Source organism: Muntiacus reevesi, chromosome 6, assembly GCF_963930625.1.
Source record: "Muntiacus reevesi chromosome 6, mMunRee1.1, whole genome shotgun sequence".
Lineage (NCBI taxonomy): Eukaryota > Metazoa > Chordata > Mammalia > Artiodactyla > Cervidae > Muntiacus > Muntiacus reevesi.
Window position 1 is genome coordinate 1,517,687 of NC_089254.1, and position 14,876 is coordinate 1,532,562.

General features: G+C 35.7%; 1 pseudogene; it reads left to right on the plus strand.

Annotated features, from left to right (window-relative positions):
* LOC136171071 (death effector domain-containing protein pseudogene) overlaps positions 1-14,876 on the plus strand; it is a 124,862-nt pseudogene that overhangs the window by 25,959 nt on the left and 84,027 nt on the right.

The window sequence follows — 14,876 nt, forward strand, 5'->3', positions numbered from 1 at the left end:
TGGAAAGCAAAAGATGGCATATTTCAATTTATCTCAGTGTCCCCAATCCAGATAAGTATGGACTTATTAGCAATATTATTTGTTCAGACTTTTATCTCTCTGACCAGTTCAAAGCCTTTCTCAAGTAAGGAATCAAAAAAATAATAACAAGATACCCTATATCATAAACTTTAATAAGTAACATTGACTCCATATATATCATAAGACTTAAAAACATTATCCAGAAGATATTTGGAATGCAAGTTTGGATAACTGTGTGGCATTGACTCATCTTGTTAAATTTTCTTTAAAATTAGCACTCATCAAAAAAGAGAAAAAAAAAGAAAAAGAGAATGTTGGAGTAAGATTGTCTTTTTTGAATGCTATACGAGACATCACAAATGATTACTGCTAGTTTCAGAAAACTGGGCCACAGAAAATAATATTTGGTAACCAACTCACTTCTAAACATTTGAAATAAAGAAACTTTACTGGATGGGGAAACAGCTTGTACCTTCCACACACCTATCTTTTTCAAGCCTTATATCAGAAAATTAGACTTCATAGTGGAACAGAAAACACTACATTTATTTCCCACAGAGTAGTTTACAAAGAAAGCTTACTTCATTTTCTACATCCACTCAGAAGATTGTAGCTTCATGCAACACAATAGTTTCAAGATAAAAAGAACAGAATGTTCCATATATAAATAGTGGTAAGTAAGAGAACTTTAGAAACACAAAAACACTGGAGTCTTCAATTCACAACTTTTGGCATAACAGTAATGCAATTTATTTAATACTATTATAAGCAAATGTAACTCTTCATATTAAAGGGACAAATCAGAATAAAATATGAGAAATTATATTCAGTCAAGGTTGTATAAAAGAAAAAGTTATGATACAAGTAGCTTTCATAGTTAAAAAATAAAACAAATGCATTACAGGGTTAGTTAAGAAGGTTTGGTAATCTAAAATAGAGTAATTTGAAAACTGGGAGCAGTAACAGATTTTTTTTAATTAAAAAAGTGAAAATCTGTTGTTAATAAGTGATCAAATCAAATACTCTTTATTAACATAAATAAATAGAGTGGGTAAACTTCAAAACACTGAGTGAAGGAAACTATAGCATAGCTAAGAAGGGCTTCCCTGGTGGTACAGTGGTTAAGACTCCATGCTATCACTGCCAGGGACTTGTGTTAAATCCATGGTCAGGAAACTAAGATCCCACAAGCTTGTGGAGTGATCAAAAAAAGATAAAAATAAATATATAAAGATAAAATATATATAGATAAATATATAAAGATTTATATAAAAGATATATATATAAATATATATCTATATATATTTATATTTTTATATCTTTTATATCTATATATCTATATATATATATCTATATCTTTAAATAAAGATATATTTTTATCTAAAGATATATATATATATAAAAGATATATATATAAAAGATATATATATATATAAAGATATATATATATATAAAATATATATAGATAAATATATAAAGATAAAAAATAATAATATATGAGGATAATCAATTGTCAAGACTTAAAAATTACAAAATTTTGGCTTGCACATTTCTGTTTGTAGGTTTTGATTTTCTGTAGTAAGTTTCCATAAAAATTAATGGCTCCTAAATTTATCTCAAGATGTTGAAACAACTGAACAAACCAAAAAACTTACAAAACTGTAACAAAATAGTACTGGCCAGATGGTGACCAGTCAAAAAATTTTAGTTTTTCATGACCAGATAACTTCCATTATAATAAATTTCAGTGGATTGTTTTGGTTTTATGGACACAAAAAAAGAAAAATTTGTTTCAATTCATTTTATGAGACTAACACAGTCCTAATGACTACAGAAAAAGAAAGAATCACAAAAAGAACATGATGGCCCTTAATCACAAAATGTATAAAGGATAATGAAGGATTTCCTATAACAAAATAATAATAAATGATGATATTATTAGTTAAAAGACTGAGCCATAGAGTAATAAGAAATTAAAACATTTAAAACAGCAATAATTCTTAAAACTTCTTACTTTACTATGAATAGAAAGTCATTGAAAATTTAACTTCTCATTATAAAAAAAAATGTAAAAACCGTATTTACTTTTTACTTCCTTAGTGTGGTATATTATCAATAACAAACATATAAAATGCTGAATCACTACAGGTTTCACCATTAAACTCTTTAAAAAGACAAGACTATTCATTGTTATCCCCGCTATGGAACATTTTTTTCTTAGATTCCAGCCTTTGTAATAGAGTATGGAAAGTAATTAAAGGTACTCAATAAAACTGAGTAAGCACCATTATCGTTATTTGCTACAGGAATCATTTTGCAACCAAAGATTTAAACAAATCTACTGAACCACTGGGGCTTCCCAAGTCATGCTGTGGTAAAGAAGCCATCTGCTAATGCAGGAGACACAAGAGACCTCTGGGTTAGGAAGATCCCCTGGAGTAGGAAATGGCAACCCACTCCTGTATTCTTACCTGGAAAATTCCGTGGACAGGGAGCGTGGCAGGCTACAGTCCATAGGGTTGCAAAGAGTCAGATATGACTAAGCACAGCTTAATTACTTACTGAAACACATTGGAAGCAAAAAAGAAATTAAATTGGAAAATGACAAAGTGAAGATTAAAAATGATAACCTTTATAGCACATTTGGAAAAGCAGATTAAATATTAAGAATATCATTCACAGTAGTATAAAATTTAAAAAAATAGGAAGAACTGTTTACTGTGCAAGACCTATGTGAAAATATTACTAATTTTCATTGGGAGACATAAATAATTCAGGAATAAAATGAGAGATTGCCTCACTCTTTCATTCTCATTCATACTGAGAATGGATAAATTCTCCCCAAATTAATCTTTAGAAAAACTAAAGTTTCAATCAAAACTCTACTTTTCTTTACTGTGGTTAAATCATTTAAGAAGTCACCTTATAACATAGACGTTGTAACAGACATCTTGAAGAGAATGGCTCTTATTCTTGTCATCTCTTATTAGAAATAATGTCCAAGTTTACCCTCACCTGAGTTTGCCATTTTTCTATCTATTTGAGTGACAGCCTACTTGACTGCTGAGAAACTCCTTATCCTCTTCATCAGGAGATTTACAAGGAAAACTTACATGCCTGTATTACCAGATTTGATCTTTGTTCAGACTGTGGCTTCAGGCTTCTGCAGACCCCCTCAGGTATTTCAGCTGCTTTGCGCTATATGTATGTGTATATATGTATGTAGAATTAAAAAAGAACCAGCATTAATGACATTGAATAATAAAATTGTCAGGAGAATTCAGGGAGTTAGAAGGGATTTAACTAGAAAAATAAGCTTTAAGGAGTGCATTACTGGCCACCACCAACATTCTCCAGCAAATGGAGCTCTTACTAGCAACCTACTGACTTGAGACACAGCTTGCTCCTCTGTCTTGCTGGTGGGACTTGCCTTTTACATGCAGGTGCTTTTTAACATCCCAATCAGCATTCTCCCTTATCATTTTTGGGCATAAATCCCTACTTATTGGATTACCAGAAGTAACCTTAAACTTCAACATTATCTCTCTACTTTTCTACAGAAATGATCATCCCTCTTCTTTCATTTAAAAATAGCTGTTTAGATAACTTGTATCCTTTACTTTAAAATGTTCCTTCATACTAGATCCCAAGCCTTTTTTATGTTTGAGAGGTTGGGAAGAGTAAGTTCCTAAAGGAAAGCGCACTGTTTCCAAAAACACAAATAGTATTATCATCCCTAAAACTACAGCAAATGCTGCTGCATGATGCATTCAAATAGAAATGAAATGTGAAAAAATGCAAAAACCTGAATAAAAAAACATGAACATTTATATAATTTAATATGACTCAGGGCTTCCTATGCCTGACTCCAACAGTAATTCTTTAATTAAAATATGGATAAATCTGACAACTTAAAATGTTACTCTTGTAATAGAAGGAAGCAATAAATAAAACAACAGCAACAAATATGATGAGAAAAAGGGAAGGAAACTAAAGAAACATTTGTAGTAAAGAAGAAAATAAAATAAGAATTATGAAAAAAATAGTTCTAAATTGAAAACTCAGAAAAAATATTTCCAAAGTGTATCAGTTCAGTTTAGTCACTCAGTTGTGTCTGACTCTTTGCGACCCCATGGATTGCAATACGCCAGGCCTCCCTGCCCATCAGCAACTCACAGAGTTTACTCAAACTCATGTCCACTGAGATGGCGATGCCATCCAACCATCTCTGTTGTCCCCTTCTCCTCCTGCCTTTAATCTTTCCCAAAGTTAGGATCTTTTCAAAGATGTCAGTTATTTGCATCAGGTGGCCAAAGTTTCAGCTTCAGCATCAGTCCTTCCAGTAAATATTCAGGACTGATTTCCTCTAGGATGGACTGGTTTGATCTCCTTGCTGTCCAAGGGATTTTCAAGAGTCTTCTCCAACACCATAGTTCAAAAGCATCAATTCTACTCTGCCCAGCTTTCTTTATAGTCCAACTCTCACATCCATACATGACTACTGGAAAAACCATGTCTTTCACTAGACGGAACTTTGTTGGCAAAGTAATGTCTCTGCTTTCGAATATGCTCTCTAGGTTGGTCATAACTTTTCTTCCAAGGAGCAAGTGTCTTTTAATTTCATGGCTGCAGTCACCATCTGCAGTGATTTTGGAGCTGCCAAAAATAAAGTCTGTCACTGTTTCCACTGTTTCCCCATCTATCTTCCATGAAGTGATGGGACCAGATGCCATGATCTTAGTGTTCTGAATGTTGAGTTTTAAGCCAACTCTTTCACTCTCCTCTTTAGCTTTCATCACAAAGCTCTTTAGTTCTTCACTTTCTGCCATAAGGGTGGTGTCATCTGCACATCTGAGGTTATTGATATTTCTCCCAGCAATCTTGATTTCAGCTTGTGCTTCATCCAGTTCAGCATTTCTCAAGATGTACTCTGCATGTAAGTTAAGTAAGCAGAGTGACAATATACAGCCTTGACATACTCCTTTGACTGGCATTACATAAACACTCTAATCATTTGGAAAGAACTAATCTCTATGATACTGTCTTGCAAACTATGATTGCAGTACTTACCTCTCACAATGTCTATAGTAAATCTTGTGGTTAGTTTTTGGGGTTTTGTGTTTGTTTTTGGTCAACTTCCCTGGTGGATCAGATGGTAAGGAGTCTGCCTGCAATTCGGGAGACATGGGTTCTCTCCCTGGGTTGGGAAGACCCCCCTGGAGAAGGAAATTGCAACTCACTCCAGTATTCTTGCCTTGAAAATCCCACGGACAAAGATCCTGGCAGCCCCCAGTCCACGGAGTCACAAAGAGTCGGACACAACTGAATAGCTTCACTTTCTTTGTATTTGTTTATTCTGGGATTTGGCATACAAATAACAAAAGATTGTTATATATTGATATTCTACCCAAGGATTTCACTAAATTCACTATTACAATTCTAATATTTTATAGGTACTTTTGGAATTTCTACATATATATTATATTATTAAAAAATAAAGACAATTTAATTTTTGCATCCCTGTCATTATGCTCTTTATTTTCCTTACATAAATCATACGGAATAAAGCTATCAGTAAAATGATATATTGATGTGATGAGAATAATTTCCCTTGTGTGATTTCTGATCTTGGTGGGAAATTTTAAATACTTTGCCATTAATATTTAAGCAAGATACTTACTTTATTGTTTTTAATATACTCAGGAGTTTAATTTTCTTTCAATTCATGTTTCATTAAGATATATTTTTGAGGAAAAAAAAAAACCCAAAGATATACCATTTTATAAAAAGGCTTTGTATTGATTTTATTGTCTTTTTTTCCTAAATATGCTTCATAATTTTTTTCTAGAAATATTTTCTGTCAATTCAATGAGTTATATAAATTGTTTTTGACTGTTAATACACTTATTTTTTTCCTGGAAAAACTTACTAATGCTAAATTTTCAAGAAAGAGATTTTGGCTGTAATGTACCTTTTAGAAATATTCTCTCAGGTTTTAACCTCAAGACTATAGTGATCTCATACAGGATTTAGGAAATATTAACTCTCTAGTTTCTGTAAGAGATAGGGTAAGGTTGAAGATATTTCTTCTATATATTACTGGAAATATTGACAACTAAACTTGGCAATGGGCTTCCCAGATGGCTCAGAGGTAAAGAAGCCGCCTGCCAATGCAGCAGACACAAAAGCACTGGAGACTGGTTCAGTACCTGGGTTGGGAACATCCACGAGAGGAGGAAATGTCAACCCACTCCAGTGTTTTTGCATGGAGAATTCCACAAACAGAAGAGTCTGGTGGGCTGTAGTCCATAGGGTTGAAAAGAGTCACAACTGAGTGACTGAGCATGTATGCAAACAAACTTGGCTGTAGTTTTACTTGTAGTAGGTGTTTAATAATAAAATGTATTCCTTTATTAACTATATTAAAAAAATTATTTCAAGTTTGATAGGTTATATTTATTTTCTAAAAAGCATCTGTATATTCTGAAAGTGAAAGTCATCCAGTTGTGTCTGTCTTTTTGTGACCCCCATTGACTATACAGTCCATGGAATTCTCCAGGCCAGCATACTGGAGTGGGTAGCTTTTCTCTTCTCCAGGAGCTCTTCCTAACCCAGGGACTGACCAAAGTCTCCTGCATTTCAGGTGGATTCTTTACCAGCTGAGCCACAAAGGAAGCTCCCTGTATCATGTATTTTGTCAAAGCAACTATTACAAAAATATTCATACTATGTTCTTATTTCCCTTATTTCCTTTTTAATATAGGTTGCATATTTTGTATTCATGATGTTGGTAATTATATTTTTTCTAAATTTTTTCTCAAACATTTTGAAAGGAGTGTATCAATTTTATTAATCTTTTCAAAGATTCAACTTTTCATTTATTAATTTTTCTTTGTCTTATTTTTATGCAATTAATTTCAGATATTATATCTATTATATCATTTTTTCTACTTAATTTTAAGGTTTCAATTCAGTTCAGTCACTCAGTCATGTCTGACTATTTGCGACCCCAGTGACACTCCAGGCCTCCCTGTCCATCACCAACTCCCAGAGTTTACTCAAACTCAGGTATATTGAGCTGGTGATGCCATCCAAGCCTCTCATCCTCTGTCATCACCTTCTTCTTCCACCTTCAATCTTTCTCATCATCAGAGTCTTTTCCGAGGAGTCAGTTCTTTGCATCTGGTGGCCAAAGTATTGGAGCTTCAGCATCAGTCCTTCCAATGAATATTCAGGACTGATTTCCTTTAGGATAGACTGGTTAACTCTCCTTGCAGTTCAAGGGACTTTTAAGAGTCTTCTCCAACACCACAATTCAGAAGCATCAATTGTTTGGTGCTAAGCTTTTTTTTATATTCCAACTCTCATATTCATACATAACTACTGGAAAAAACATAGCTTTAACTAGAAGGACCTTTGTTGTCAAAGCAATGTCTCTGCTTTTTAATATACTGCCTTGTTGGGTTACAGCTTTTCTTCCAAGGAGCAAGTATCTTTTAATTTCATGGCTGCAAGTCACCATTTACACTGATTTTGGAGCCCAAAGAAATAAAGTCTCTCACTGTTTCCATTGTTTCCACACCTATTCGCCATGAAGTGATGGGACTAGATGTCATGATCTTAGTTTTCTGAATCTTGAGTTTTAAGCCAACTTTTTTACTCTCCTCTTTCACTTTCATCAAGAGGCTCTTTAGTTCTTTGCTTTCTGCCATAAGTGTGGTGTCATCTTCATATTTGAGGTTATTGGTATTTCTCCCCACAATCTTGATTCCAGTTTGTGTTCCATCCAGCCCAGCATTTCCCATGATGTACTCTGCATATAAGTTAAATGATCACGGTGACAGTATACAACCCTGATCTACTCCTTTCCTGAATATCCAGTTCTAACTGTTGTTCCTGAACTGCATACAAATTTCTCAGGAGGCAGGTCAGGTGGTTGGTATTCCCTTCTGTTTAAGAATTTTCCACAGTTTGTTGTGATCCACAGTCAAAGGCTTTGGCATAGTCAACAAAGCAGAAGTAAATCTTTTTCTGGAACTCTCTTGCTTTTTCAGTGATCCTATGGATGTTGGCAATTTGATCTCTGGTTCCTCTGCCTTTTCTAAATATAGCTTGAGCATCTGGAACCTCATGATTCATGTACTGTTAAAGCCTGGCTTGGAGAGTTTTGAGCATTGCTTTACTAGCGTGTGAGATGAGTGCAATTGTGTGGTAGTTTGAGCCTTCTTTGGCATTGCCTTTCCTTGGGTTAGATGAAAACTGACCTTTTCCAGTCCTGTGGACACTGCTGAGTTTTCCAAATTTACAGGCATATTAAGTACAACATTTTAATAATATCATCTTTTAGGATTTGAAAGAGATCAACTGGAATTCCATCACCTCCACTAACTTTGTTGCCAGTGATGCTTCCAAAGGCCCTCCTGACTTTGCATTCCAGGATGTCTGGCTCTAGGTGAGTGAGCACACCATCATGATTATGTGGGTCATGAAGATCTTTTCTGTACAGTTCTTCTGTGTATTCTTGCCACCTCATCTTAATATCTTCTTCTTCTGTTAAATCCATACCATTTCTGTCCTTTATTGTGCCCATCTTTACATGAAATGTTCCCTTGGTATCTCTAATTTTCTTGAAGAGATCTCTAGTCTTTTCCATTTTATTTCTTTCATTTGTTTATTTGCATTAATCACTGAGGAAGGCTTTCTTATCTCTCCAAGCTATTCTTTGGAACTCTACATTCAAATGGCTATATCTTTCCTTTTCTCCTTTGCTTTTAGCTTCTCTTCTTTTCTGAGATATTTCTAAGGCCTTCTCAGACAACCATTTTGCCTTGTTGCATTTCTTTTTCTTGGGGATGGTTTTGATCACTGCCTCCTATACAATGTCATGAACCTCTGTCCATAGTTCTTCAGGCACTCTGTCAGATAGAATCCCTTAAATCTATTTGTCACTTCCACTGTATAAACATAAAGGATTTGATTTAGGTCATACCTGAATGGTCTAGTGTTTTCCCTACTTTCTTCAATTTAAGTCTGAATTTGCGAATAAGGAATTCATGATCTCAGCCACAGTCATCTCCCAGTCTTGTTTTTGCTGATTGTGTAGAGTTTCTCCATCTTTGGCTGCAAGGAATATAGTCAATCTGATTTCAGTATTGATCATATGGTGATGTCTGTGTGTAGAGTCTTCTCTTGTGTTGGTCCTGGTGGAGTAGAAGGACATGTGCTTATGTTATCCCGCAAGAACTCTAAAATTAAAACTCGCTGCTGAACAACTATCCACAGGAGAAAGTTGGATTCCACACACACACACACACAAAAAGATACCCCATGTCCAGGGGCAAAAGAGATGCCACAGCAAGATGGTAGGAGGGGTGAAACTGCATTTAGAATCAAACTCCTCACCCACCAGAGATGCTCTGAAGGCTCTAATAAAGCTTTTGGTCACCAGGACCCAGAGACCCTACAGAGACTGAGAGAGAACTGTGTCTGAGTGTCTCTTCAGAGGTACTGGCCATCAGTCACTGCTACAAAGGTAGGGGCTCTGGGTGCAACATACTTGGATATGGCATAAGCCCTCTTGGAAGAGGGTACCATTGCCCCACCATAGAGCTGGCAAAACTTACACAGACTCTTGGAGGACACAGACAAAATCTTTTGTGCACCAGAACCCAAGAGAAAGGAGCAGTGACCCCACAAAAGATTGACTCATCCTTGTCCGTGAGTGTCCAGGAGTCTCCGATGGAGGTGTTGGTTGGCGGTGGCCTGCTGCAGGGCAGGAGGCACTGAGTGCAGCAGGGCATGCACAGGGTTTTTTGAAAGAGGTACGTTATCTTCATTATTTCCTCCATAGTTTGGCCTCAGGTCAAACAACAGAGAGGGAACACAGCCCTGTTTATCAACAGAAAATTGGGATAAAGATTTACTGAGCATGGTAGGGAGAAATATAAAAAACCTCAGATATGCAGATGACACCACACTTATGGCAGAAAGAGAACTAAAGAGCCTCTTGATGAAAGTGAAAGAGGAACGTGGAAAAAATTGGCTTAAAGCTCAACATTCAGAAAACTAAGATTACGGCATCCAGTCCCATCACTTCATGGAAAATAGATGGGGAAACAGTGGAAACAGTGAGAGACTTTATTTTTGGGGGTTCCAAAATCACTAGAGATGGTGATTACAGCCATGAAATTAAAAGATGCTTACTCCTTGGAAGGAAAGTTTTGACCAACCTAGACAGCATATTAAAAAGCAGAGGCATTACTTTGTCAACAAAGGTCCATCTAGTCAAGGCTATGGTTTTTCCAGTGGTCATGTATGGATGTGAGAGTTGGACCATAAAGAAAGCTGAGTGCCAAAGAATTGATGCTTTTCAACTGTGGTGTTGGAGAAGACTCTTGAGAGTCCCTTGGACTGCAAGGAGAAACAACCAGTCCATCCTAAAGGAGATAAGTCCTGGGTGTTCATTGGAAGGACTGATGTTGAAGCTGAAACTCCAATACTTTGGCCACCTGATGCGAAGAGCTGACTCATTTGAAAAGACCCTGATGCTGGGAAATATTGAGGGCAGGAGGAGAGGGGGATGACGAAGGATGAGATGGTTGGTTGGCATCACCATCTCAATGGACATGGGTTTGGGTAGACTTCAGGAGTTGACAATGGACAGGGAGATCTGGCGTGAGTCCATGGGGTTGCAAAGAGTCGGTCACAACTGAACGACTGAACGGAACTGAACCGATATTTAACTCTTAAAAGCAATATTTCTAAACTATTCTGAAAGAAGATTACAGTCAAGGAACCAATTATTCAGTTCAATTGCCATTAATGTCAGCATATGTTCCTGTGTGTGTGTGCGTGCTTAGTTATGTCTGACTCTTTGTGACCTCATGGAATGTAGCCCCTGGCATCACTCTCCATGGAATTTTTTAAGCAGGTTTGCTATATTGGGTTGCCATTTCCTACTCCAGGGGATCTTCCCCTCCCAAGTATTAAACTCATGTCTCCTGTATCATGGGCAGATTCTTTACCACTGTGACATGTGGGAAGCCCATGTTCCACGGTAATCATCAAGTTCATTACAATTTCCTAAGTAAGTAATATATTTAGGGATTTTTTTTAATGTAATATAATTGATGCTGATATAACTTTTGGTAAGAATTCACTAAGAGCCTTGGGGATATGATCACCTCTTTTGTATCATATCTGGCCATAGGCTCCATGTCTATGGAAAGATTAGTACTTTTCTTCACTTTGGAAATTACCCATCTTGCAGTTTCATCTCTGTAGTTTTGATATCAGTTGCTTGTACCTTTGCATTTCTGGTTCCTGCTTTTCAGATTCCTGGAAGTTATAATAACTTACAAATGTGGCCTTTATTCTTTATTCATTTGATTTGGAAACTTCATGTAGTTTAATATGGATTTCTAAAATCTGCACCTGAAAGCATTCTGAGTTATACATAATGTTGAGCTAGGTATGAGATATGGGCACAGACACTAAAATACAGAATAAGGCAATTTGAAGTCTTCTCTGGAGTGTTTCCTTGGACCTTAACTGAGGGTCTTTTCACAAATGTACAACATGATATAGACCATCTCAGTTCCTTGATCTGATAACATTTTTACCACCTCAGTATTTAGGGTTCCCCCCAATTATAATGCTGTTATTATTGACCCTGTGAAGGAATCTTTAATTTATACCTTTCAGGCTTCTATACAATGAGAAAGAAATGCATTTCATTCCCTGATCCATTGTGATTTGGCAGCTGGACTCTTAATCAGCGAAAAGATGGCTCTGGCTGTATCTCTCCTTCTCACATTCTTCTCACTGTTGTCAAGGCTTAATGTTCCTTCTACCAGAAACTTTTAAAGTTATGGATTAAGATCTTGTTTAACCTAGAAATATGAATGTGAAATCCAAAATTTCCATATATAATTTTGAAGACAGAAAAATCTGTTAAATCTTTTCTTCTGAGAAAATAGTATTTTTTCTTTATTTTTGCGGAAAATGAATCTACTGAATTAGTTTAAAAAGAATCATTTAGCATAAAGAAAAAAAAACACACTAAATAAATTTCACTGCAACAGTATTTTCTACAATAAAATACCTAAAAATCATGAACACAATGAAGGTCACAGAAATTATTATAAAATGTATTCTGGAGATATACTCAGCTCTTGCAAATTTCCTCCACTTACCCTCTTATGCAAACTAAGAGAATTAGGTCAGTCAGGCGTCAGTGGAAGTCTGTGCTTTCATAATCACTCTTATTGTAACCACAAGTCAATTCTGTCCTGGAATCTATATATATATTAACAGATTTAGTAAGTAAGCCAAGAGACTCCCACTGGGATTTGTTTTACTCAAGATGCCTTGATGTAAGGAGTTTTAAATTTTTTAATTGAATATATTTCTGAATAGCTTTCTTGTGGCTTATTTGACATGCTGCCATTACCACGAGCATGGCTTGATCAGGTTTTTTTGTTGTTGTTGTTGTTTTTTACCTGTCAGAAATGCATGGACGTGCCTCAGGTCAGTGAGTCTGCTGTTAGAAAGATTAGAAAGCCTTTCCATCCAAAAGTGTAAATAGTGCTAAGAACTCTTCCTTTGTCTTATATTTAAAGCTGATATAATAAGGTAGTTATTTTTTTCTTTCTCTTTTGAATGTAACACATAATTCAAAAGTAGTAAAAATTAATAACTGACTTAAGTGAAATTAAGAAAGAAAGATCCACATCAAGAATGGTGAAGGAAACACCACTAAATATTGACTAATTTGAGCTGGAGTCCAGGAGAAAAGTTAGCTGATACACACTATCTTGAACCTCAGGAGAAATACCCACTGTCCTAAGATAAGCATCATTGCTTTAAAAAGTCTATCCAACAATTTGTTAATTGAAGAAATAAATATATGAGTCTAACAAAGGCAAAATAGAGAATGCTTTGAAACAGAAAGATAAAAAGTTCAATGCCTATTTTTATTTATCATGAGCATCAGATGGCAGAGGTGAAGTAGAATAAAAGAGGTAGAATTCACCATACAATCACCATATCTGCTCAGAAACAGGTTTCATGGGCCTTAAGGTGGGGCTAGTGGTAAAGAACCTGCTTGCCAATGCAAGAGATTTAAGAGACACGGGTTCCATCTCTGGGTCCAGAAGATCCCTTGGAGAAGGAAATGACAATCCACTCCAGTATTCTTGCCTAGAAAACCCCATGGACAGAAGAGCCTGGCGGGCTACGGTCTATGGTGTCACAAAGAGTCAGACACAACTGAAGCGACTTAGCATTCACACAATGAAGAAAGAAAATGTTAACATATGGAGGAAAAATAAAACAAGGAAAAGGAAAAGAGGACAATGAAAAATAAAAGAAGGAAAAGGAAAAGAGGACAATGAAAAAGCAATTCGAAGTTTAGCTAAATTCACATTGACCCAGATCACGATCTGTCTTACCTGTAATATTCTTCATTAGTTGCTTGGTTTTCTACAAGTGTGAATCACAGTCAAAAAAGTATGAAACAAAGAATTGTCTGCTATTTCCTCCCAAAGAATGGCATTAACTATGAGTTAGTGACTTCTGAGAGAGTTTTCACTCTTCCAATTTTCCAAATGAATCTATCGTAGTGTTTATATTGTTTATTCTCAACCACGTTATATTAGATGTGTCTGGAAGAGATTTTGAAAAGTCAGGATCAAGAGCTATAAACAGATAAGAGGTCTTTACATTACCCAGAAATTCTGGACTTCTTCTCAAAGATAAATGCAAAAATTTGGTGAGGCTTTGGGGTTATCATCTTTGGAGAAGGGGAAATGGTCATATGTGAAATGTGTCACATATATGAAAAAGCTGTGTATGACAATTTGAAAATTTCAATGGGAGGAGTGAAAAGTCCAACAAAGATTAGTATTTTATTTTTGTTTACCTCTTCTTACTTAATAGGATTGCTATGCTGATGGGAGTGATATTATGCTTGGGTTTTTAAAATTTTATTTGCCTGGCTCTCTCAAAGAGAAGACCAGTCAACTACATGTAAGTTATACTTTTTGTATGAGATTTTCAAGAAAGTTAAAAGTTGTATTTATATAATGTAAACCATCATTTTCACCTTCTTGTTTTTGTTCCTAACTGCAAAGGAACTAGGTAATGTTGACAGTAAAAGTCCAAGTTAAGAATGCTAAGTTCAGAGCATGTTCTGGGACCCCTATCTCTGGGGTACGGACTGCCTAACTAGTTACTATCAACTGTCTATTTCACACATAATTTTATTTATTTACACACACACACACACACACACACACACACTGAAATCTATTTATGGAGAAATCTATGCATTAAAGGGCTTCCCAGGTGGCAAAGAGACATAGAAGATGTGGATTCCATCCCTGGGTCAGGAAGGTCCGCTGGAGGAAGGAATGGTAACTCATTCCAGTATTCTTGCCTGTAAAATCCCATGAACAGAGGAACCTGGTAGGATACAGTCCTTGAGTCATAGGAATCAGACACTACTGAAGTGACTTAGCATGCAGGCAGGCATGCATTAATAAATCTCAAGTGCACAATTTGATGAGTTTTCACAGATGTGTACACTTATGTAGCCACCACACTACAATCAAGATACTGAATATTTCCACCACCCAGAAAACTCACTCATGCCATCCTCCAGTTAATCTTGCCTATTGCTCTGATTCCTAACACCATAGGTTATCTTTACCACTGTTGGACTCCATATAACTGAAATTGTAAAGTATAAAATCTTTGTGTCTAACTTTTTAAAAACAATAAAATGTTCTTTGGAAGATTAGCCTACATTATTTTATCAATAGCTTATTTTTATTTCTGAGCTGTATTCCAGTGTA